The following is a 23,192-nucleotide window of genomic DNA, read 5'->3' as shown; positions in this document are numbered from 1 at the left end:
CCAAATAGGAAAAGGAGTACCTCAAGGCTGTATATTGTCACCCTACTTATTTAAGTGGGAGTATGTCAAGGGCTACAGGACTCCAAGGTTCATACTTAAAGCCACTATGTGGCAAAGACCCCAACATTTCTTTCTTTAGCCTTTTTATTATTTGGTTGCGATGTGTTTTAATTGTAGCACATCCAGATCTTCCACCTCCTTTGTGGCATGTGGGATCTAGATCCCTGAGCAGGGATTGAACCCCAGGCCCCCTGCGTTAGGAGCATAGATTCTTAAGCACTGGACAACCAGGAAAGTTCCAACACCATTTCCATTTGGAGTAAATGTTCACATGCAAGTGCACATCCAAAGAGGATTGTTGAATCAATATTGTCCAGTCCTGTCATTCTATTCCACAGTATATATGAATTAATGAAGTTACAGCATTAACTCTTCTTGCTATCCATTTAACAGAGATAAATAAAAGACAGAAAGACGTGAAGACTTACCGTAAGTGCATGATGCCATGATCAAAGAAGGTTTAGGCGACAGAAGCATTTCAAATGGTCTTTTGTCTGGCATCCCAGAATTCTGTACACCCTGGGGCATCACACAATAATAAGATTCCAGATAGTGAAAGGCATGCCTTTCTTTATCAAAGAGGGCCAGGGCAATTCTGAAATGGGAGGTGGCAAAGAAGACCAGTATTTAAGCCTTCAGATACAAATGCTTTCTCAGAGAGAAAAATTTAGAAAAGAATTCATATGAATGTAGAGAGTCTGAAAATTGCTTCGCTTAAAACTCTCTCCATGAGCATACGACATGGAAAACTTCATGTACCCTAGAATGCCATGGTTTGTTAATACAATCTGACTGATCCAGTATTTTAATGATTTTCTTAATTTTGGGTGAAGCTTTCATGAACTTCCCATGTGACCAATGGTGTCGATAATTGATAAATCAACTGGAAGGGGGTTCCTGAAAATGGAGTGGACAGATGAGAAATGTAATCTGAAGTCTAAGTGAAGGGAGTTTGATAAACAGAGGCAGAAAGGAATTTTAACTTCTCTGAGGAATGGTGGTTGGTGAGATGTGGTCCTCAAGGTTCTATGTGAAGAAGCCCACTTCCTGCATCAACTGAGGATGGGGAAAATGATGGAGTCTAAGCTCTGGTGGCAAGACAGAAGTGTTTCAGCCCACAGCCCTTCATTATAGACAGAGTGAGCTCTCTGTAGGCAATAGTATCCAAAATAGGATACCAGCAACAGCAATACGAATGACCAAGCGATGGAGGAGCAACACAGACCTTAGAACAGCAACCCAAGGTGTTCCTAGTGGGAAAATACTGATGGCCTCCCCAGCCCTTACTTCTTAGTTCTACTTTTGTCTGAGAGAAAAGATCCTCCAAGAAGGATAGGAGTTCACACTCCTTCCAGGAAGCCAATTGTGGACTCTAAGCCATGGAATTACCATTTTCATCTAGAGTCAGTTTTATAACAATACTGTGTCTCCCACCTCTCAAGTGGGTGGCCTTGGAAACAGCAGTTACAATCGTGATTTTAAAGAAATATTAAATACAGATGTTCTTCTCTTGTACTGCTCATAAATTTTAGAAACAGGTACTTGTGAAATTGTTTTTAAAAGATGGGACAGCTGCCTGCTTTTTAATTACCTTGATTATTCTAGAATATGCCCTGAGGTTAAAATGTCTTTTGCTGAGAAAAGTGACCTTGTCCCTACCACACCCAATGTGTCATCTTCTTCACTAAATTTCCTGTAGAAATGTAAGTTTTAATTTTTAATTTCTTAATACCTACTGTCCCAAGGAAGAGTTGCAAAGAGGCAGACATGACTAAGTGACTGAGCTGCACTGAACTGATCTGAATACCCACTGTCCCCAGGAAGTAGAAGCTTTATGGGAAAATGAGTACCCTGTCTTAATATAAAGTGTCCCCATATGGCTACTGTTCTTAAAGACTCAAATGGCCATTTTTCCTACCGCCACAACTTTATTCAGTGCATATTTTACATTTATTTATGGTTCTCTTCTTTTTCTCCAATGTCAGGTTTAACCACCTAATTTTTGTTTTAATTTTGTTCCCCTATTGTGACATTAGCCACAGGATTTCTTAGCGAACATAGTAGATTCAATGTAAATTTGAGTCATGCTCTATGATAAAGAATAAAACTTTGATATATAAATCAGAATCACTAAAGAAACATGGTAATTGGTTAAAAAAAGTCAAAATGTGGTTATTCGAAGGCTATATAATTTTTTAATCACATTTATCTTGATGAAAATTTTGAGTTAGGTATTTGATAGGCCTCACATGTTTTATTTTCTTGGGGTCCATAATCAGTGCAGATGATGACTGCAGCCATGAAATTAAAAGCTGCTTGCTCCTTGGAAGAAAAGCTATGAGAAAACTAGACAGCATATGAAAAAGCAGAGACATAACTTTGCCAAAAGAATGACTGTATATTCAAAAGTATGGCTTTTCCAGTAGTCAGGGTCCAGCCCCGGCTGATCCAGGGTATTCGAAGGAGAGACGGCATAGGCGAGGATCAGGATACAATAGCTTCAATTAGATATTAATTAAAGATATAAAGAGTAATAGAATGAGGATAGCTCAGTAGGAAAATTCAGTGGAGAAAAGAGGCTGAGTAGCTTGGTTTACGCAGGAGACCAATAAAACTTCAAGACAAGAAGTTTGCACCACTTACGTAGGCCGCAGGCATCCTTCCGTTCTCCCGAAGGAGAGGAGACACTGAGGCCTCCCCGGTCGGATCTTAGAAGCCCAGGCATAATTAGTAAGCATGGTGGGTTCCGCGCTCCAGATGGAGACTCAGCCAGAGTGAGAGAGAGAGAGACATGGGGAGACCAGTATTTCGAGAAACTGATCCCCATTCTTTATTTTCCATGGTCTACTTTTATACACTGAGATGTTATGCAAAGGTCACACGGGGTCAGCAGTCCTGACTTTTATCAAAGTCAGGTGCTTCATACAAATGTATACAGAGGTCTTAGGGGTGTTACATCATCTTCTGGCCAGGGGGGGCCTGCTGACAATTTACGACCCTCTCCTTGTGACAGCGGTCAGTCAACCAGGACACTTATTTCTCCAGGGCTGATTATTCTCAAAACAGACGCCACCCAAATAAAGTTACATTCCTACAGGGTGAGGGTGTAGTGGGTTTTAGTTAAGGAAAGAATTTACTTAGCCTAAGGTCTAACGTGATTAATATCAAAGGTTAATACTTATTCCTTCTATATATTCATTAATGTGTGTAAGGGCAGGGGATGTGGAGACTTAGCAACAAACATTGGCTCAACAAATGAAAAACCCTTCACCAACACAATTTCTAATCAGCCCATTATATTTATACTAATAGTTTTCTAACTTTTCTAAGGAACCTGTTTTTAGAAGGTTTAAAGCATCTTGTGCCTCTCACGGTTGGGAGGCTGTGAGCAATCACATGTGGCTGGACAAGCCTGTCAGGCAGGCCAGAGAACCTTCAGAGGAGTTTGTAGGTTAAAACACTCTTATCATGCCCAGGAATTATTATTAACTGGAGCTCTAAGTTAACTCCTCCGAAAGAGGTGGTGGGGGACAGCCCCCCGTAAAGTCAGAGATGTAGGTGAGAGCACAAAGTAGTAAAGTAGGCAGGCTCTGGTTATGGGGGTAGATGCTTGAGGATTTCCAGGGGGACTCCTGAGGCTCGATCCCGCCTTTGCGTATGCCGAGCCTCCTTCCTCATGACCTTTATCACGGGCGGAGTACCTCACTCTGGCCCCCAACAGTCATGTATGGATATGAGTGTTGTACCATAAAGAAGTCTGAGCACTGAAACACTGATGTTTTTGAACAGTGGTGCTGGAAGTACTCTTGAGAGTCTTTTGGATTAAAGGAGATGAAACCAGTCAATCCTAAAGGAAATCAACCCTGAATATTCAAAGGCAAGTACTAATGGTGAAGTTCCAATACATGGGCACCTGATTTGAAGAGCTGACTCATTGTAAAAGACCCTGATGCTGGGAAAATTTGAGGGCAGGAGGAGAAGGGCCAACAGAGGATGAGATGGTTGGATGGTATCACCGAACCGATGAACATGAGTTTGAGCAAACTCCAGGAGATTGTGAAGGTCAGGGAAGCCTGGTGTGCTGCAGTCCATGGGGTCACAAATGTCAGATATGACTTAATGACTGAACAACAAGAACAATAAGGCCTCACATGTGGATATGAAGTTTAATATTTATGAAATACAAGCAGTCTTACATTACACATACAGAATAACTTCAGTAATCTGAGTTGTAATAAAGGCTAATCACAGCACAATTAAAAGGCCCAATGTAATCACAATTCTTTGATTTGTTGTTACTACCATTTTCTAACTGTTGTTGCTATTTAGTTGCTAAGTCGTGTCTGAATCTTTTGGGACCTCAGGGGCTGTAGCCCACCAGGCTCATCTGTGAGATTTTCTAGAAAAAAATATTGGATTAGGATGCCATTTCCTTCTGCAGGGGATCTTACCTATAGAACCCAGTGCTCTCTCCCAAGGCTTGTCTCCAGGATAGACAGGAGTGGAGGGTTCGCTCCTAGGCTCATGAGTCCATGTGTCCGACAGGAAGTCCACTCATAGGAAGGACACACTACAGGGAGCAAGTGTGACATGTGACTCACAGGCTGGGGATCTTTTGCTGTTTTTGCCTGGCCCTCCCAAAGATAGGAGAGAGCTGATAGAATTCAGCATCCTTCCCCAAACCTGCAGTGCTCTTCGGATTTTAAGTGTCTTTCTTTTCTATAAGCCCTTCTCCAACCTGGAGTCCCATCCCCATCTCCTCCTGGGGAGCTCCTCCAAATCCTATTTCACTTGCCTTTTGAAAATTCTTGTGACTTTTCCAGACAAATCAGCTCTTCTCTACTTTGGGTTGCTATGTTAAGTTTTACTTACATTCACCAAAGAAATGAATAAAACTGGACTAATTTATTCACATATTTATCTCTTTCTCATGAAAAATTTGGGACCAGCAAGATTAAATTTAAACACTAACCCCTAAAATAGTCAATTAATGTATGTTGAACAATGCTCAAAATACGTCACCTATTTATATATTGGTTATTGATAAATTGGCATGGTCATTTCTCATGCCAGAATGCCTTAGGCTATGTTTCAGGATAGTATTACATTTTTATTAATGTAAAGGAGTAAAGTAGTAAACTCAAAATCAAAATTTAAATCAAAGTTAAATATTTTGCAAATGTGAATAATTTCAAACACTCATCTCTAAATACAAATTCTGAACATAAAGGGATCCTTGAAAATATTGAGTTTTTATACTTAACCTTCAAGGTAACTTTTTACTCTTGATCCCCAGTGTGGCAAGAGGCAGAGGGTTTATCAGTAAAGTCTGGGGAATCTTATTTTTTTGTTATCCAGGGTCGAATGCCTGTTGAATAAGTATTACAACCTAGACCCCCTTTCTTTCCCCTCCTATGTCAGGAAAACTTCACAAGTCATCAAGTTATTCAGGGCTATATCTTCCTAGATTCTTATATCAGTTAATAAGGTGAAATAGGAATATGAAGGACAATAGAAAAACATATGGTAAAAGTCTACATCTACTTTTTTCCCCAAGATGTAGGTTATGTTTTAATTGACATATAACACCATGCACATTTTAGATATGCAACACAATGGTTTGATATTTGTATGTATTGCAAAATTATCACCACAGTTATTCTAGTGTTAATTTACTAGTGTGATCCATCATCACACACTGCTTCAAATTTTTCTTCTGGTGAGTACTTCGAGATCTACTCTCTTAGCAACTTTCAGGTATACAATACACTATTATTAACTATAGTCACCACGCTCTGTATTATATCCCCATGACTTATTTATAACGGGAAATCTGTATCCACTTCACCCATTCTGGCTCCCCAACCCAAACCCTGCCTCTAGAAAACACCAAAGTGTTCTCTATTTATATTTTGTTCTTTGTGGTTATTGGTTTTTGATTCCTCATTTAAGTGAGCTCATACAGTATTTGTCTTTATCTGACTTATATCGCATAGCATAATGCCCTCAAGGTTCATTCATGCTATCACAGAGAGCAAGATTTCTTCATGGTAAGTCCATAACTAATACATTAATAGTATTTGCATAATCCTGAGGATAATGTTGGTTAGCTCCATACCCTACTCACCCCTCATGGTGAACAAACTGTTGATAGTGGTATAATTCATGTAATTTACTCTTTAATTGTTCCCTGTCTGTTTGCTTGACACCATTTTGCTACCTGCCCCTCTGGACCTGAGTCCCGACATCCAGTGCAATAGCAAGCATCATTTGCACCTGGCCTGAGAGGTGGGACATGGAACAGTTGTTATACTTGGGCAAAAACCATTACGACTATATAAAAATAAAACTGGAGTGAAGCAAATACAATTCTTACTAGAGAAACTGTAAAATATATCAGTTTTTAAATCAAAAAAGCAATGCAGTGACTAAATTTTGTGGATTTTAATGCTTCACAATTGCTTACTATTTCTTTCCTTGGCCATTTCAGTTTATGTGAAAAAAAATTGTATTAAGAAATGAACATTTATCACTGTTTATAGAAATACAATGCAAATCTATCCATGATGCTACCCAACATGGAAAAAAAAAAGATGAGACACTAATAAAACAATTAAAATATTCAATATTAAAATGAATTTCTAACTCTAGCTTATTTAATAGTTCCCTTTTATCTAGTTGTAACCCTATGATGAAGTCTATACATAAAGAAAATTCAAAAATAAAATCAATCTATTTAATGTATTCCTCTCAATCAAAAATTCCATTTCCTTTATCCTTCCTAAATTTAAATCGCCTCAGAACACTACATCTCTATTTATATTTTGCTCATATCAGAAAACACATTTTAACATAGGGTTACAAATGCATCACTTATAAAGTAGTTGCATCTTTAAATATAACTCATTCATTTCACATGTTTCATTTCATTTCACTAATAATATATAATAATATTGTCCAATTTAGAATGAATGTCAAATATGTGGTAGATGAGATAATGCATATTTATGAACTGCATTTTTAACATCACTCACGACCAACTGTATGGATATATATGTCTACAATGTTCTTCAGAAATTATTTCTTACAGTGAAACATAGTTTTACTTTGTATAAGAAAATTACTAGAGCTAATCAATGAATATAGTAAAGTTGCAGGATATAAAATCAACACACAGAAATCCCTTGCATTCCTATATACTAATAATGAGAAAATAGAAAGAGAAATTAAGGAAACAGTTCCACTCACCATTGCAATGAAAATAACAAAATAGTTAGGAATATATCTACCTAAAGAAACTAAAGACCTATATATAGAAAACTATAAAACACTGATGAAAGAAATCAAAGAGGACACTAATAGATGGAGAAATATGCCATGTTCATGGATTGGAAGAATCAATATAGTGAAAATGAGTATACTACCCAAAGCAATTTATAGATTCAACGCAATCCCTATCAAGCTACCAATGGTATTTTTCACAGAGCTAGAACAAATCATATCACAATTTTTATGGAAATACAAAAAACCTCGAATAGCCAAAGCAATCTTGAGAAAGAAGAATGGAACTGGAGGAATCAACCTGCCTGACTTCAGGCTCTACTACAAAGCCACAGTCATCAAGACAGTATGGTACTGGCACAAAGACAGAAATATAGATCAATGGAACAAAATAGAAAGCCCAGAGATAAATCCACACACCTATGGACACCTTATCTTTGACAAAGGAGGCAAGGATATACAATGGAGAAAAGACAATCTCTTTAAGAAGTGGTGCTGGGAAAACTGGTCAACCACTTGTAAAAGAATGAAACTAGAACACTTTCTAACACCATACACAAAAGTAAACTCAAAATGGATTAAAGATCTAAATGTAAGACCAGAAACTATAAAACTTCTAGAGGAGAACATAGGCAAACCACTCTCCGACATACAGCACAGCAGGATCCTCTATGATCCACCTCCCAGAATATTGGAAATAAAAGCAAAAATAAACAAATGGGATCTAATTAAAATTAAAAGCTTCTGCACAGCAAAAGAAACTATAAGCAAGGTGAAAAGACAGCCTTTAGAATGGGAGAAAAAATAGCAAATGAAGCAACTGACAAACAACTAATCTCAAAAATATACAAGCAACTCCTGTACCTCAATCCCAGAAAAATAAAGGACCCAATCAAAAAATGGGCCAAAGAACTAAATAGACATTTCTCCGAAGAAGACATACAGATGGCTAACAAACATATGAAAAGATACTCAACATCACTCATTATCAGAGAAATGCAAATCAAAACCACAGTGAGGTACCATTTCATGCCAGTCAGAATGGCTGTGATCCAAAAGTCTACAAGGAATAAATGCTGGAGAGGATGTGGAGAAAAGGGAACCCTCTTACACTGTTGGTGGTAATGCAAACTAGTAGAGCCACTATGGAGAACAGTGTGGAGATTCCTTTAAAAACCAGAAATAGAACTGCCTTATGACCCATCAATCCCACTGCTGGGCATACACACTGAGGAAACCTGAATTGAAAGAGACACGTGTACCCCAGTGTTCATCGCAGCACTGTTTATAATAGCCAGGACATGGAAGCAACCTAGATGCCCATCAGCAGACAAATGGATAAGAGAGCTGTGGTACATATACACAATAGAGTATTACTCAGCCATTAAAAAGAATGCATTTGAATCAGTTCTAATAAGGTGGATGAAACTGGAGCCTAATATACAGAGTGAAGTAAGCCAGAAAGAAAAACACCAATACAGTATACTAACACATATATATGGAATTTAGAAAGATGGTAATGACAACCCTTTATGTGAGACAGCAAAAGAGACATAGATGTATAGAATAGTCTTTGGACTCTGTGGGAGAGCGGGGCGGGGGATGATTTGGGAGAATGGCATTAAAACATGTATAATACCATATAAGAAACGAATCGCCAGTCCACGTTCGAAGCAGGATACAGGAAGCTTGGGGCTGGTACACTGGGATGACCCAGAGGGATGGTATGGGGAGGGAGGTGGGAGGGGGTTCAGGATGGGGAACACGTGTACACCTGTGGCGGATGCATGTTGATGTATGGCAAAACCAATACAATATTGTAAAGTAAATAATAATAATAATAATAAAAATTTAAAAAAAGAGAACATAATTATCTTCTTTGGTAAAAATACAATATATTACCATATTACTACATGGAATTGTACACATCTATAAGGTAACCACATCTCTTATGTTATACCACATATATTAATATGCAAAAAAAATTAACAAATAACATAAATATAGAAACACATCACAGAATACACAAGCATATTCCTGGATTGATTTACCCTGACTAAATAAGAGTGGAAAACAGATCATTTCCTCATTTCTTGGCATATTCCTTTGTGGCTTAGCTGGTAAAGAATCTGCCAGCATTGTGGGGGACCTGGGTTCGATCCCTGGGTGGGGAAGATTTCCTGGAGAAGGGAACAGCTACCCACTCCACTGGAGAATACAGTCCATGGGGTCAAAAAGAGTCAGAGATGACTGAGCAGCTTTTACTTTCATTTTTCACCACTGGGACAAAGGGCAGAGGGTTTATCAGTAAAATCTGGGGAGTCTTACTTTCTGCTTTCTAAGGTCAAATGCCTGTTGCATGAATATTAAAACTTAGAGTCTCTTCCTTTCCTCTCTTTTTGTCAGTAAAATTTCTCAAGTCATCATGTTATTCAGGGATATGTGGGCATAGATTCTTAGGTCAATTAATATAGGTGAAATAAGACCATAAGGAACATAGAAATGCATATGATCAAAGTGTCTCTCTCCTTTTATTTTCATGGTGTATTTTTTAGATTGAGATATTAATATAATGACATATAGCATCACACAAGTTTTAGATGTACAACACAATGATTTGATATTTGTATATACTGTAAATAGGGGCTTCCTGGTGGCTCAGATGGAAAATAATCACCACAGTAAATCTAGTTAACATCCATCATCACACATTGTTATGATTTCTTTCTTGTGGTGAGAACTTTTAAGATCTACTCTCTTTGCAACTTTCAAGTGTGCGATACACTATTATTAACTAGAGTCACCAGGGCCTGTGTTATGTCCCCATGACTTATATGTAACTGTACATTTGTAGCTTTTAACCCACTTCACCCATGTTGGCTGCCCACCCAAACCCCGCATCTGGAAACCACCAATCTGTTCTCTGTATTTATGCTTCGTTCCTCGTGGTTGTTGTTTGATTCCACATTTAATGTGATCATACAGCATTTGTCTTTCTCAGACTTATTTCATATAGCATAATGTGCTCAAGATTCATTCATGTTATTGCAAACAGCAAGATTTCTTTATGGTTAGTCCATAACCAATACATTAAAAGTATCTGCACAATCCTGATGTATAAACTTGGGGTACCTCCACACCCTCTACACCCTTATAGTGAATAAATAGTTGATAGTTGTATGTGTGTCTTATTTGCTCAGTCATGTGTGACTCCTTGTGACTCCATGGCCTGTAGCCCATCAGGCTCCTCCATCCATGGAATTCTCTGGGCAAGGATACGGAAGTGGGTTGCCATGCCGTCCTGCAGGAGATCTTCCCAATCCAGGGATCAAATTCAGGTCTCTTTCATTGCAAGTGGATTCTTTAACATCTGAGCCATCAAAAAGCACTTAGAAGACGATAAACAAAACAAAACAAAAAATACTTACTTTAAATTTTAACATAAAATTCAAGGTGAAAATTAGAAGTAGTTAATGATAGATTTCACAAGAACATTCTAGATTATATAACTTTCTGAAACATGTAGAAATATCCCTAAGCAGGCATCTATAATTTTCAAAATACTTTTTTAAAGTTTATGATCTATATTCACAAAGATCTTAGAACTGTCCATTATATAAAACAGTTTTTTTATAACATTTTATAACATTTTAAAAACTGTTTGCATAATGACAACCGTCCATTATATAAAACTGATCAAAATACTGTTCCAAGGGCAGAAAAGAGGAGAAAGTATAAATGAACCTTTCTAGTCTCACCAGCCCTTCCTCAAGGTCGCAGTCAAATGGAGGGAAAGCTGGACTCTCTTGATAAACACATGTGGGTTCTAATCCAGGTGTGGCCAGAGGTATAACTTGTATGACTCAGGGCAGGAGATTCAACCTCTCCGGTTTTCTTTTTTCTTAAAAATCTTAATGTATTTGACAACTGTTTACTGAATGCCTCCCCAGCACTGGATTCTACATTACAGAAAGAAAATACTTTGATAAATGGGGCAGGTGAGGTCACTGATTTCATTAAGATTATTTTCTAGTGGAAAAGACTGGTATTTGAACAAGTAATGCAAACATGAAGAGAGGGGAAAACAGGAAGGATTCACACTGTGGGAGCAGAGAGCAAGGGAACTCAGCTCCTAGTCTAAAGGGTTAGGAGTCACTGTCCAAGGAACTGACGCAGAAGCTAAAAGTCTAAATGATACATGGGAGGAAGCTGAACAAACTACAGGAAAAAAAGTTCTCAACAGAGCAAAACAAGGCAAGGAAGATAGTGCAGGACCATGCTATGTTCAGGGAACTGGTCAGGTCTGGTGTAGCTGGACTGGAGAGAGGAGAGGATGGGGCAGGAGTGGAGTGGAAGCCCAGGCAAGGGCCAGATCTAGGAGAGACCCAGGAACAGCAGGAAGAAAGAGGCTCTCTCTAGGGAAAAGGGTAGCCATCCAAGGATTTAGGGAGCAGAGGAATGATTATACTTGCATTTTTAAAACAAAGTCCCGCTGAAGAACAGAGCCAGAATTAGAGGGAGCAGAAGAGGATTCCAGGGATATTAATTTGGGGACTAGGGATCACTCAGGGGATTAATGGAGCAGTTTGTGGTAGAAGGTCTGGAAAGAAGAGAAATCTTTAGAAGATTTAAGTAAAAGAATGTTTAAAACTTACAACAAAGTCTAATAGGTAGGAGGGATAGGAAAATCATGAGAGAAAGAAGTTCTCTAGCTATAAAATAACTAAAGAATCATCCCTGCCATGTGTGCTCGTGTGAATAAAAATATAAATGTGACAATGTAGACTACATTAAGCATCTCTTATACTGCCTAGTTGGAGAAGGCAATGGCCACCCACTGCAGTACTCTTTCGTGGAAAATCCCATGGGCAGAGGAGCCTGGTAGGCTGCAGTCCATGGGGTCGCACAGAGTCGGACACGACTGAAGCGACTTAGCAGTAGCAGCAGCATACTGCCTAGTGCATAGAAGAAACTCAAAAAAAGAAAATGGTTATCTTTAGGGTGAAATAACAATTCACACTTCTTACAAGTGATTGGTTGAATTTTTTTCTGGGTCAAATCCCTTATTTTGCACTCTACCATTGGGTGCAAAGACTGCAGTTCACCAATGCAAATGGAAAGGGATCTGGCAGGAGGCTCTGTATGTGGAAAGAGTCTACACTGTGATCTCCAGATTATGAATGCTCCACCTTTAATGCTGGCAGCCAATAAAAAATTTTATTTGAAAATATATATCTATCTGTTTGGTGAGATTTTTCTCTTAAATTTATGAAGATGATCAAGAGTATGATCTTGATCATGGTTTGCATTCTTTTCCAGGGAGTCTGTTTTTACTCCTATGGGTTATACTTTTCTGATGAAATCCTTTGGGATGAAATAAAATCTTGAGACTCTGCAGTTTGCACCTCCAGCGGCCAAGGCAAGTTCTTGGTGGGGTGCTATAGAACTGCGGTTTACCCACACACAAGGTAGGCATAGATGGAGATGGCCACACAGAGACCTCTCTGGTGGGCAGGGCACAGGAGAACCATCCCACAACAGAAGAAGCATGTTTTACTTCCCTAGCTATAGACACAGACCATCACTATCACCAAGGAGGAAGGTGGTGTTTCTGTATTATAGGTTAACATGCATACATTTAGACTTCATATCTGCTGCTGCTGCTGCTAAGTCACTTTAGTCCTGTCTGACTCTGTGCGACCCCATAGATGGCAGCCCACCAGGCTCCCCCGTCCCTGGGATTCTCCAGGCAAGAATACTGGAGTGGATTGCCATTTCCTTCTCCAATGCATGAAAGTGAAAAGTGAAAGTGAAGTCACTCAGTCGTGTCCGACTCTTCGAGACCCCATGGACGGCAGCCTACCAGGCTCCTCCGCCCATGGGATTTTCCAGGCAAGAGTGCTGGAGTGGGGTGCCATTGCCTTCTCCGAGACTTCCTATCTACAAGGATGCAATTCTAACAAAAGAACGGGAGTTGAACAGGCTTTTTTTCTAAATTTGTAAGACCTCCATATTAATACAGAATTACTCTCTCTGAATATTCTGAAAGACTGGGAAGTCTGCGTGCTACAGTCTGTAGAGTCGCAAATAGTTGGACACAATTTAGGACTGAACAACAACAACTCTAAATATTCTGTTGTGCCATTACAATGGAGCTGTATGTTACTCAGGAATTAAATAAGTGGGAAAATATGTATGGAGAAAAACTTACTCTTGAACTTTCTTTAAATCACACACAAAGAATGGTATATGTGATTTTATATGTACTTTGTGGTCTTGCAATAAGCCTAACATGGTCAGGCTTCTTCAAGGATTTAGACAAATTCCTACCTCTTTAGTGGAGAAACCAGATGAAACACTAGACCTCCGTTTATGGTTAGTTTTTAAAAATAAATTTTTGTCTGTATTCTGCTTTTTCAAAACAATATATACAGTGTTTAAAGGTTGCTTTCTACTTATATTTACTACAAAACGTTGACTACATTACCCATGTTGTACACAACATCCTTCAGCCTATCTTATATCCAACAGTTTGGACACTCCCCAGCATTAAATAATCCCCCATCCACTACTAACCTCAAGTTCATTCTACACATCTGTGGGTCTACTTTTCTGATTTTCTCTCAAGAACACGTTAGTTGAGTAACTCCAGTTCAGTTCAGTAGCTCAGTTGAGTCCGACTCTTTGCAACCCCATGAATCCCAGCACACCAGGCCTCCCTGTCCATCGCCAACTCCCGGAGTTCACCCAGACTCACATCCATTGAGTCGGTGATGCCATCCAGCCATCTCATCCTCTGTTGTCCCCTTCTCCTCCTGGCCCCAATCCCTCCCAGCATCAGAGGCTTTTCCAATGAGTCAACTCTGTGCATGAGGTGGCCAAAGTACTGGAGTTTCAGCGTTAGCATCAGTCCTTCCAAAGAACACCCAGGAAAGATCTCCTTTAGAATGGACTGGTTGGATCTCCTTGCAGTCCAAGGGACTCTCAAGAGTCTTTTGCAATACCACAGTTCAAAAGCATCAATTCTTCGGCCCACAGCTTTCTTCACAGTCCAACTCTCACATCCATATATGACTACTGGAAAAACCATAGCCTTGACTAGACAGACCTTTGTTGGCAAAGTAATGTCTCTGCTTTTGAATATGCTATCTAGGTTGGTCATAACTTTCCTTCCAAGGAGTAAGCGTCTTTTAATTTCATGGTTGCAGTCACAATCTGCAGTGATTTTGGAGCCTAAAAAAAATGAAGTCTGACACTGTTTCCCCATCTATTTCCCATGAAGTGATGGGACCACATGCCCTAATCTTCATTTTCTGAATGTTGAGCTGTAAGCCAACTTTTTCACTCTCCTCTTTCACTTTCATCAAGAGGCTTTTTAGTTCCTCTTCACTTTCTGCCATAAGGGTGGTGTTATCTGCATATCTGAGGTTATTGTTATTTCTCCCTGCAATCTTGATTCCAGCTTGTGCTTCTTCCAGCCCAGTGTTTCTCATGATGTACTCTGCATATAAGTTAAATAAGCAGGGTGACAATATACAGCCTTGAGGTACCCCTTTTCCTATTTGGAACCAGTCTGTTGTTCCATGCCCAGTCCTAACTGTTGCTTCCTGACCTGCATATAGGTTTCTCAAGAAGCAGGTCAGGTGGTCTGGTATTCCCATCTCTTTCAGAATTTTCCACAGTTTATTGTAATCCACACAGTCAAAGGCTGTGGCATAGTCAATAAAGCAGAAGTAGATGGTTTTCTGGAACTCTCTTGCTTTTTTGATGATCATGCAGATGTTGGCAATTCCTCTGCCTTTTCTAAAACCAGCTTGAACATCTGGAAGTTCACGGTTCACATATTGCTGAAGCCTGGCTTGGAGAATTTTGAGCAGTACTTTACTAGCGTGTGAGGTGAGTGCAATTGTGTACTAATTTGAGCATTCTTTGTCATTGCCTTTCTTTGGGGTTGGAATGAAAACTGACCTTTTCCAGTCCTGTGGCCACTGCTGAGTTTCCCAAATTTGCTGGCATATTGGGGGCAGCAGTTTCACAGCATCACCTTTCAGGATTTGAAATAGCTCAACTGGAATTCCATAATCTCCACTAGCTCTGTTCATAGTGATGCTTTCTAAGGCCCACTTGACTTCACATTCCAGGATGTCTGGCTCTAGGTCAGTGATCACACCATTGTGATTATCTGGGTCGTGAAGATCTTTTTTTGTCCAGTTCTTCTGTGTATTTTTGCCACTTCTTCTTAATATCTTCTGCTTCTGTTAGGTCCATACTATTTCTGTCCTTTATCGAGCCCATCTTTGCATGAAATGTTCCCTTGGTATCTCTAATTTTCTTGAAGAAATCCCTAGTCTTTCCCATTCTGTTATTTTCCTCTATTTCTTAGCATTGATCGCTGAGGAAGGCTTTCTTATCTCTCCTTGCTATTTTTTGGAACTCTGCATTCACATGCTTATATCTTTCCTTTTCTCCTTTGCTTTTCACTTCTCTTCTTTTCACAGCTATTTGTAAGGCCTCCCCAGACAGCCATTTTGCCTTTTTGCATTTCTTTTCCACGGGGATGGTCTTGATCCCTGTCTCCTGCACAATGTCACGAACCTCAGTCCATAGTTCATCAGGCACTTTATCAGATCTAGTCCCTTAAATCTATTTCTCACTTGCATTGTATAATCATAAGGGATTTGATTTAGGTCATACCTGAATGGTCTAGTGGTTTTCCCTACTTTCTTCAATTTAAGCCTGAATTTGGCAATAAGGAGTTCATGATCTGAGCCACAGTCAGCTCCCGGTCTTGTTTTTGCTGACTGTATCGAGCTTCTCCATCTTTGGCTGCAAAGAATATCATCAATCTGATTTTGGTGTTGACCTTCTGGTGATGTCCATGTGTAGAGTCTTCTTTTGTGTTGTTGGAAGAGGGTGTTTGCTATGACCAGTGTTTTTTCTTGGCCAAACTCTATTAGCCTTTGCCCTGCTTCATTCCGTATTCCAAGGCCAAATTTGTCTGTTACTCCAGGTGTTTCTTGACTTCCTACTTTTGCATTCCAGTCCTCTATAATGAAAAGGATATCTTTTTTTGGTGTTAGTTCTAAAAGGTCTTGTAGGTCTTCACAGAAATGTTCAACTTCAGGTTCTTCAGTGTTACTGGTTGGGGCATAGACTTGGATTACTGTGATATTGAATGGTTTGCCTTGGAAACGAACAGAAATCATTCTGTCATTTTTGAGATTGCATCCAAGTACTGCATTTTGGACTCTTTTTTTGACCATGATGGCTATTCCATTTCTTCTAAGGAATTCCTGCCTGCAGTAGTAGATATAATGGTCATCTGAGTTAAATTCACCCATTCCAGTCCATTTTAGTTTGCTGATTCCTAGAATGTCGACGTTCACTCTTGCCATCTCCTGTTTGACCACTTCCAATTTGCCTTGATTCATGGACCTAACATTCCAAGTTCCTATGCAATATTGTTCTTTGCAGCATCGGATCTTGCTTCTATCACCAGTCACATCCACAACAGGGTATTGTTTTTGCTTTGGCTCCATCCCTTCATTCTTTCTGGAGTTATTTCTCCACTGATCTCCAGTAGCATATTGGGCACCTACTGACCTGGGGAGTTCCCCTTTCAGTATCCTATCATTTTGCCTTTTCATACTGTTCATGGGGTTCTCAAGGCAAGAATACTGAAGTGGTTTGGCATTCCCTTTTCCATTGGACCACATTCTGTCAGACCTCTCCACCATGACCCACCTGTCTTGGGTGGCCTCACATGGCATTGCTTAGTTTCATTGAGTTAGACCAGGCTGTAGTCCGTGTGATTAGATTGACTAGTTTTCTGTGATTATGGTTTTAGTGCGTCTGCCCTCTCATGCCCTCTTGCAACACTTACCATCTTACTTGGGTTTCTCTTACCTTGGATGCGGGGTATCTCTTCATGGCTGCTCCAGCAAAGTGCAACTGCTGCTCCTTACCATGGACGAGGGGTATCTCCTCACTGCTGCCCTCCTGACCTTGAACATGGAATGGCTCCTCTTGGGCCTTCTGCAACTGCGCAGCCACCGCTCCTTGGACATGGGTTAGCTCCTTCCGGCCGCTGCCCCTGACCTCAGACATGGGGTAGCTCCTCTTAGCCACGCTTCTGCAAGGTCTGTCACAGCCAGCACACTTCACCCCGCGGTTAAAGCTATTCAACTCTGCTGCATAAAAAAGAAAAAGACTTTTCTAAATCTATTTTCAAAATCAACACTCAAAGTTGTATTCTAATTTTTTTTATTTTATTTTTAAACTTTACAATATTGTATTGGTTTTGCCAAATATATAAAAATGAATCTGCCACAGGTATACATGTGTTCCCCATCCTGAACCCTCCTCCCTCCTCTCTCCCCGTACCATCCCCTGGGTCGTCCCAGTGCACCAGCCCCAAGCATCCAGTATCGTGCATCTAACCTGGACTGGCGACTCGTTTCATATATGATATTATACATGTTTCAATGTCATTCTCCCAAATCATCCCACACTCTCCCTCTCCCACAGAGTACAGAAGCCTGTTCTATACATCAGTGTCTCTTTTGCTGTCTTGTATACAGGGTTATTGTTACCATCTTTCTAAATTCCGTATGTTTGTGTTATATACTGTATTGGTGTTTTTCTTTCTGGCTTACTTCACTCTGTATAATAGGCTCCAGTTTCATCCACCTCATTAGAACTGATTCAAATGTATTCTTTTTAATGGCTGAGTAATACTCCATTATGTATATGTACCACAGCTTTCTTATCCATTCATCTGCTGATGGGCATCTAGGTTGCTTCCATGTCCTGGCTATTATAAACAGTGCTGCGATGAACATTGGGGTACATGTGTCTCTTTGAATTCTGCTTTCCTTGGTGTGTATGCCCACAGTGGGATTGCTGTATCATAAGGCAGTTCTATTTCCAGTTTTTAAAGGAATATCCACACTGTTCTCCATAGTGGCTATACTAGTTTGCATTCCCACCAACAGTGTAAGAGGGTTCCCTTTTCTCCACATCCTCTCCAGCATTTATTGCTTGTAGACTTTTGGATCGCAGCCATTCTGACTGGCGTGAAATGGTACCACATAGTGGTTTTGATTTGCATTTCTCTGATAATGAGTGATGTTGAGCATCTTTTCATGTTTTTGTTAGCCATCTGTATGTCTTCTTTGGAGAAATGTCTATTTAGTTCTTTGGCCCATTTTTTGATTGGGTCATTTATTTTTCTGGAATTGAGCTGTAGGAGTTGCTTGTATATTTTTGAGATTAGTTGTTTGTCAGTTGCTTCATTTGCTATTATTTTCTCCCATTCTGAAGGCTGTCTTTTCACCTTGCTAATAGTTTCCTTTATGTGCAGAACCTTTTAAGTTTAATTAGGTCCCATTTGTTTATTTTGCTTTTATTTCCAATATTCTAGGAGGTGGGTCATAGAGGAACCTGCTGTGATGTATGTCAGAGAGTGTTTTGACTATGTTCTCCTCTAGGAGTTTTATAGTTTCTGGTCTTACATTTAGATCTTTAATCCATTTTGAGTTCATTTTTGTGTATAGTAAAATCAACTTTCAAAAATAATTTGAATCAATTTATTGTCTAATTTAACTAGTAAATTACCTAACTCTTTTGCCATGTCATTTGAAACAGTAAAACATCATTGGCCTAATTAGTCATGCTTTTAATGACCTGGAATATTAAATGTGCAGAAAAGAGGGGGGAGTAATATAAGATTTCCCTCCTCTTTTCTCACTCATATGTGTACATTAATCCAAACAAATCCCAATGTCATGTTGTTCTAGACTTTTATTCATTCTCATTTAACTGTAGAACTTAAAGATAAGTCCAGGATTATCTGCCATGCCAGATATCTTCTCTTTGCCCTTCTGTATATACTTTCTTCCTTCTCCACCTAGTTTATGGCCTCTGTGGGATGGCCAAGGGACCACATCAACAGGCCCCTTTACTTTCTGTCTTCCTGTTGGGATCGACAAATGGGAAGCCCTGGCAGGAGATGGATGAAAGAAAACAGAATGAGATCCATGAACTTATTCCCCTGGCTCCCTCCTCTTAAATTTTCCCAGATACAATCACAGTTTCTTCAAGGTGTCCTCCTCTGCAGGACTCTGCTTAAGTTCCACAGATGCCCCCTTCTCCCATTTCTTTGAATCTAGGCTGATAACAACTCATTTAATAGCACCCAACTCCCATAACTTGATAACACTCCTGAAATATTTTCATTTCTGTATACTGTTTATTTGATTTCTAAATGCTACAATTTAATTTTACACATGAAAACACTGAACCTGAGGAAACATGGCTGCCAAGTTCCAGGTAAGACAACCACTAGGCAGCCCGTGAATGATGGTGGGAAGAAACCAGAACATTCCATTGCAAGCAACAGAAGCTTCTCTGAAGCAAATTAAACAGACAAAAAGATGGAGACGTTCTTTGGACCACAGAGCAAGGAAGTTCAGTGGGACTGACTTGGAGAATCGGAGGAGGCAGAGTCCAACCTTTATTATCAGGAATGTGTCTCTTTTCTCCATCCCTCTCCTTAGCTTCCAGTTGACAGGCAGGCTGTTCCCACAGAACAGAAAATGCAACTACTAGAAGCTGTATCTTTACCCATCCCAAAAGTTCTAGCAAAGTCCCAGAGCCAAGTATAGTTAAGTTAGCACTACTCACAAGCCCACCATGCACAAATTAAGTGAATCCTGAGTGGTTGGATTAAGACAGCTGGCCATCCTTGGAGTGGGGAAATAGGGTCAGCCCCACCCCAAAAACATAGACTCAAGTGGGGAATAGATTATTTCTAAGACAAGAGAGAGAAAGAAGAGGAAAGAAACATTCCCTAGAAATAGAAATAGAAGACGTGTAGAACCACAGACAACTGGTATATCAAAGCAAGAACAGAATCAGTTATCTAATTCAATTTATGTTTCACTATGACACATCAGATCAGATCAGTCACTCAATTGTGTCCGACTCTTTGTGACCCCATGAATCGCAGCATGCCAGGCCTCTCTGTCCATCACCAACTCCCGGAGTTCACCCAGACTCACGTCCATTGAGTCGGTGATGCCATCCAGCCATCTCATCCTGTCGTCCCCTTCTCCTCCTGCCCCCAATCCCTCTCAGCATCAGAGTCTTTTCCAATGAGTCAACTCTTCGCATGAGGCCAAAGTACTGAAGTTTCAGCTTGAGCATCATTCCTTCCAAAGAAATGCCAGGGCTGATCTCCTTCAGAATGGACTGGTTGGATCTCCTTGCAGTCCAAGGGACCTCAAGAGTCTTCTCCAACACCACGGTTCAAAAGTATTAATTCTTCCGCGTTCAGCCTTCTTCACAGTACAACTCTCACATCCATACATGACCACAGGAAAAACCATAGCCTTGACTAGACAGACCTTTGTTGGCAAAGTAAATGTCTCTGCTTTTGAACATGCTATCTAGATTGGTCATAACTTATCTGACAAACCTAAATCTTATTCCATGGAACCTGAAAAAAAATAATCAAACTGTACATACCAATGATCAACATTAGTCTTGTAGTTACAAGTCACAGAGATTTGTCACATACATTATCTCATTTAATTCAGTTATTCCAGATTTGGAATTCCATATACTTTGCCTGTGGCTTTTTTCAAGGTCAGACAAATGTTGATGAACTTTGAGAATCCAAACATTATTTATAAATGCTTCAATGGTGTTCACATATGGTTAAGAAACTACAGTGTACACATTTCAGAAGAACTCATGTTTGTCAGATTTATTGTGCTAAGAATCAGTGTGGAAATTCAGCCAGAGGCCCATTAGGATATATTTCTGGGTCAAAGGCCAAAGTTCTTTGAATTGTCATGTCTTCTTTTCTGCAATCTGCATTTTGCCCAGGCCCCAGCAGGTAACTCTAATACTAAAAATATAGCTTCCCCACTCCCTGTGAAAACCACTGACCAAGGCTTTTGCCATAATATTGCAGAAAAGCATGGATATGTGTGCCTACTTACCCAGAAATGCGTGGTTAGTATAAAAATGTCAATCAAATTATCAAGAAGCCAAGGCTGGCAGAGTTTCATGATGGTTTTGAGGCAAACTGTGGGTTTTCTCTGGTGAAATTTAGAGGTCAGAATATACATGAAGTTGACCCCATGATGAAGTATTTAATAAGCTTAGGGAGAAAGCAAATTTGGTGTAGATTCCACTCAATTAAAGAGTGAAAACTAGAACTTGATTCAGAAGGTTAAGAGGAAAGACCAAACACAATAACATGAAAGAATGAATTTGTTTTGCCCTTTCTTGATAAAGGTAAAAAGTATTTAATACAAATAACCTTTGCAATATATACATATATATGCATATTTAAGCTTATATACATAAATTATATCTATATATAAAATAGTATATAAAAGTGCACATACACAGTTTCAGACATTTTCTAAATTTCTCAGTTATGACAACAGATGGATTGAAGATTCCCAAAATTTGCAACTGTAACTCACATCATGTGATGTTTTCAAATGTACTTTTCTAAATGGCGATGGCAACCATGGATCAACCCGTTGGCAGACATGAGGTCAGTAATCCCCATGTCAGAGTTTATTTGGTGCTACTAGTTAGAAAAACTGAGGTTGATATGTCTGTCAAAGCTCAAAACTATTTTCAGTGCATTTCACATCAGAGGCAGGGGGAAACACCCACTCTCTGGAGGAACCGTCTCAGAAAACTGGTGACAGAAGTGATATGAGGACAGGAAGGGAGAAGTCAGTAAGCAAAAGGTGACTGTAAAATCTTGAGCCTCTAGCTGTGTGTTCACTCAACTATGCTTACAGAGCCCTTTGCTTTTCTACTGACTACAAAACAGTAGGAAAGAAAACAGCCGAGGTCAGCTGCTTTCTTGCACCAATCAGTCACTGAGCAATACAAGAAGTAAGCATTTTAGGGGATGCAATTTCATTCTGCAAAGTGTTGGGAGGTTCCCCTTAGTCTATAAACTGTGTCTAAGGGGATTAACTAAAAGTAAATTCAAAAGAATCTGATCAAAATCTCCTAAGCACTTTTGGAGTTTAAGCAGAAATGAAATGCAGGTCTGGTAATCAAGATTCGGACACAGATGAGTCAGATCCAGAACCAGTTTAGACAAATATCTGTGTATCATATCTGCTCAATGTGGAGTCTCCCCATTTTCCAAACAAATGACTGTGTAGTATCATTTAAGATCCACAGTTCAGTTTTCATCTCAGTCTACATATGAACTTTGACATGTTAGCACTGTGTTGGAAAGAGGATGCAAACAAATAGATTTGTCAGAGGTTGAGAAGCAAAATAAGAGCTACTGTTGTGGAAGGAAAAATATTGCCTTGCCTAACTGCTGACATAATGTCTAAAGGGTTAAGGCAAAGTTAAGGAACAGATCAGACCTCAACATTCAATCTCTGAGTCTCATGTTTTGAGCTTTACATTCTGAACATAGACTTCCAGAATATTATAGTTCACCATCATCATTTCAGGAAAGAATATGGGGAAAGAAAGGGTTGTCAGGAGAGTTACTTTTCATCACAATATGATTGATATTTTGGTGAAGGAAATGGCAATTCACTTAGTTTCTAGCAAGTCAGATAATGTTTGTAAGATACATATGTCAAGTAAGCACCGATATAATACATTAAAACATTTGCATGTGTAGATGCACATAGAAGACTTTTCTATTGTTATCATAAAGCATGTTGAACATGCAAAGAAAAAATAAAGAGCCTTATCCCTAAAATGTTGTGTAATCTGAAGATACAATTATACTCTACCTAAGAGAATGACAGACACCCATAAAATGGGTAATCCACAAATACTATAACAAC

This window comes from Bos taurus, chromosome 23 (assembly GCF_002263795.3).
Source record: "Bos taurus isolate L1 Dominette 01449 registration number 42190680 breed Hereford chromosome 23, ARS-UCD2.0, whole genome shotgun sequence".
NCBI classification, from domain to species: domain Eukaryota; kingdom Metazoa; phylum Chordata; class Mammalia; order Artiodactyla; family Bovidae; genus Bos; species Bos taurus.
Note: the sequence above shows the minus strand (reverse complement) of the source record.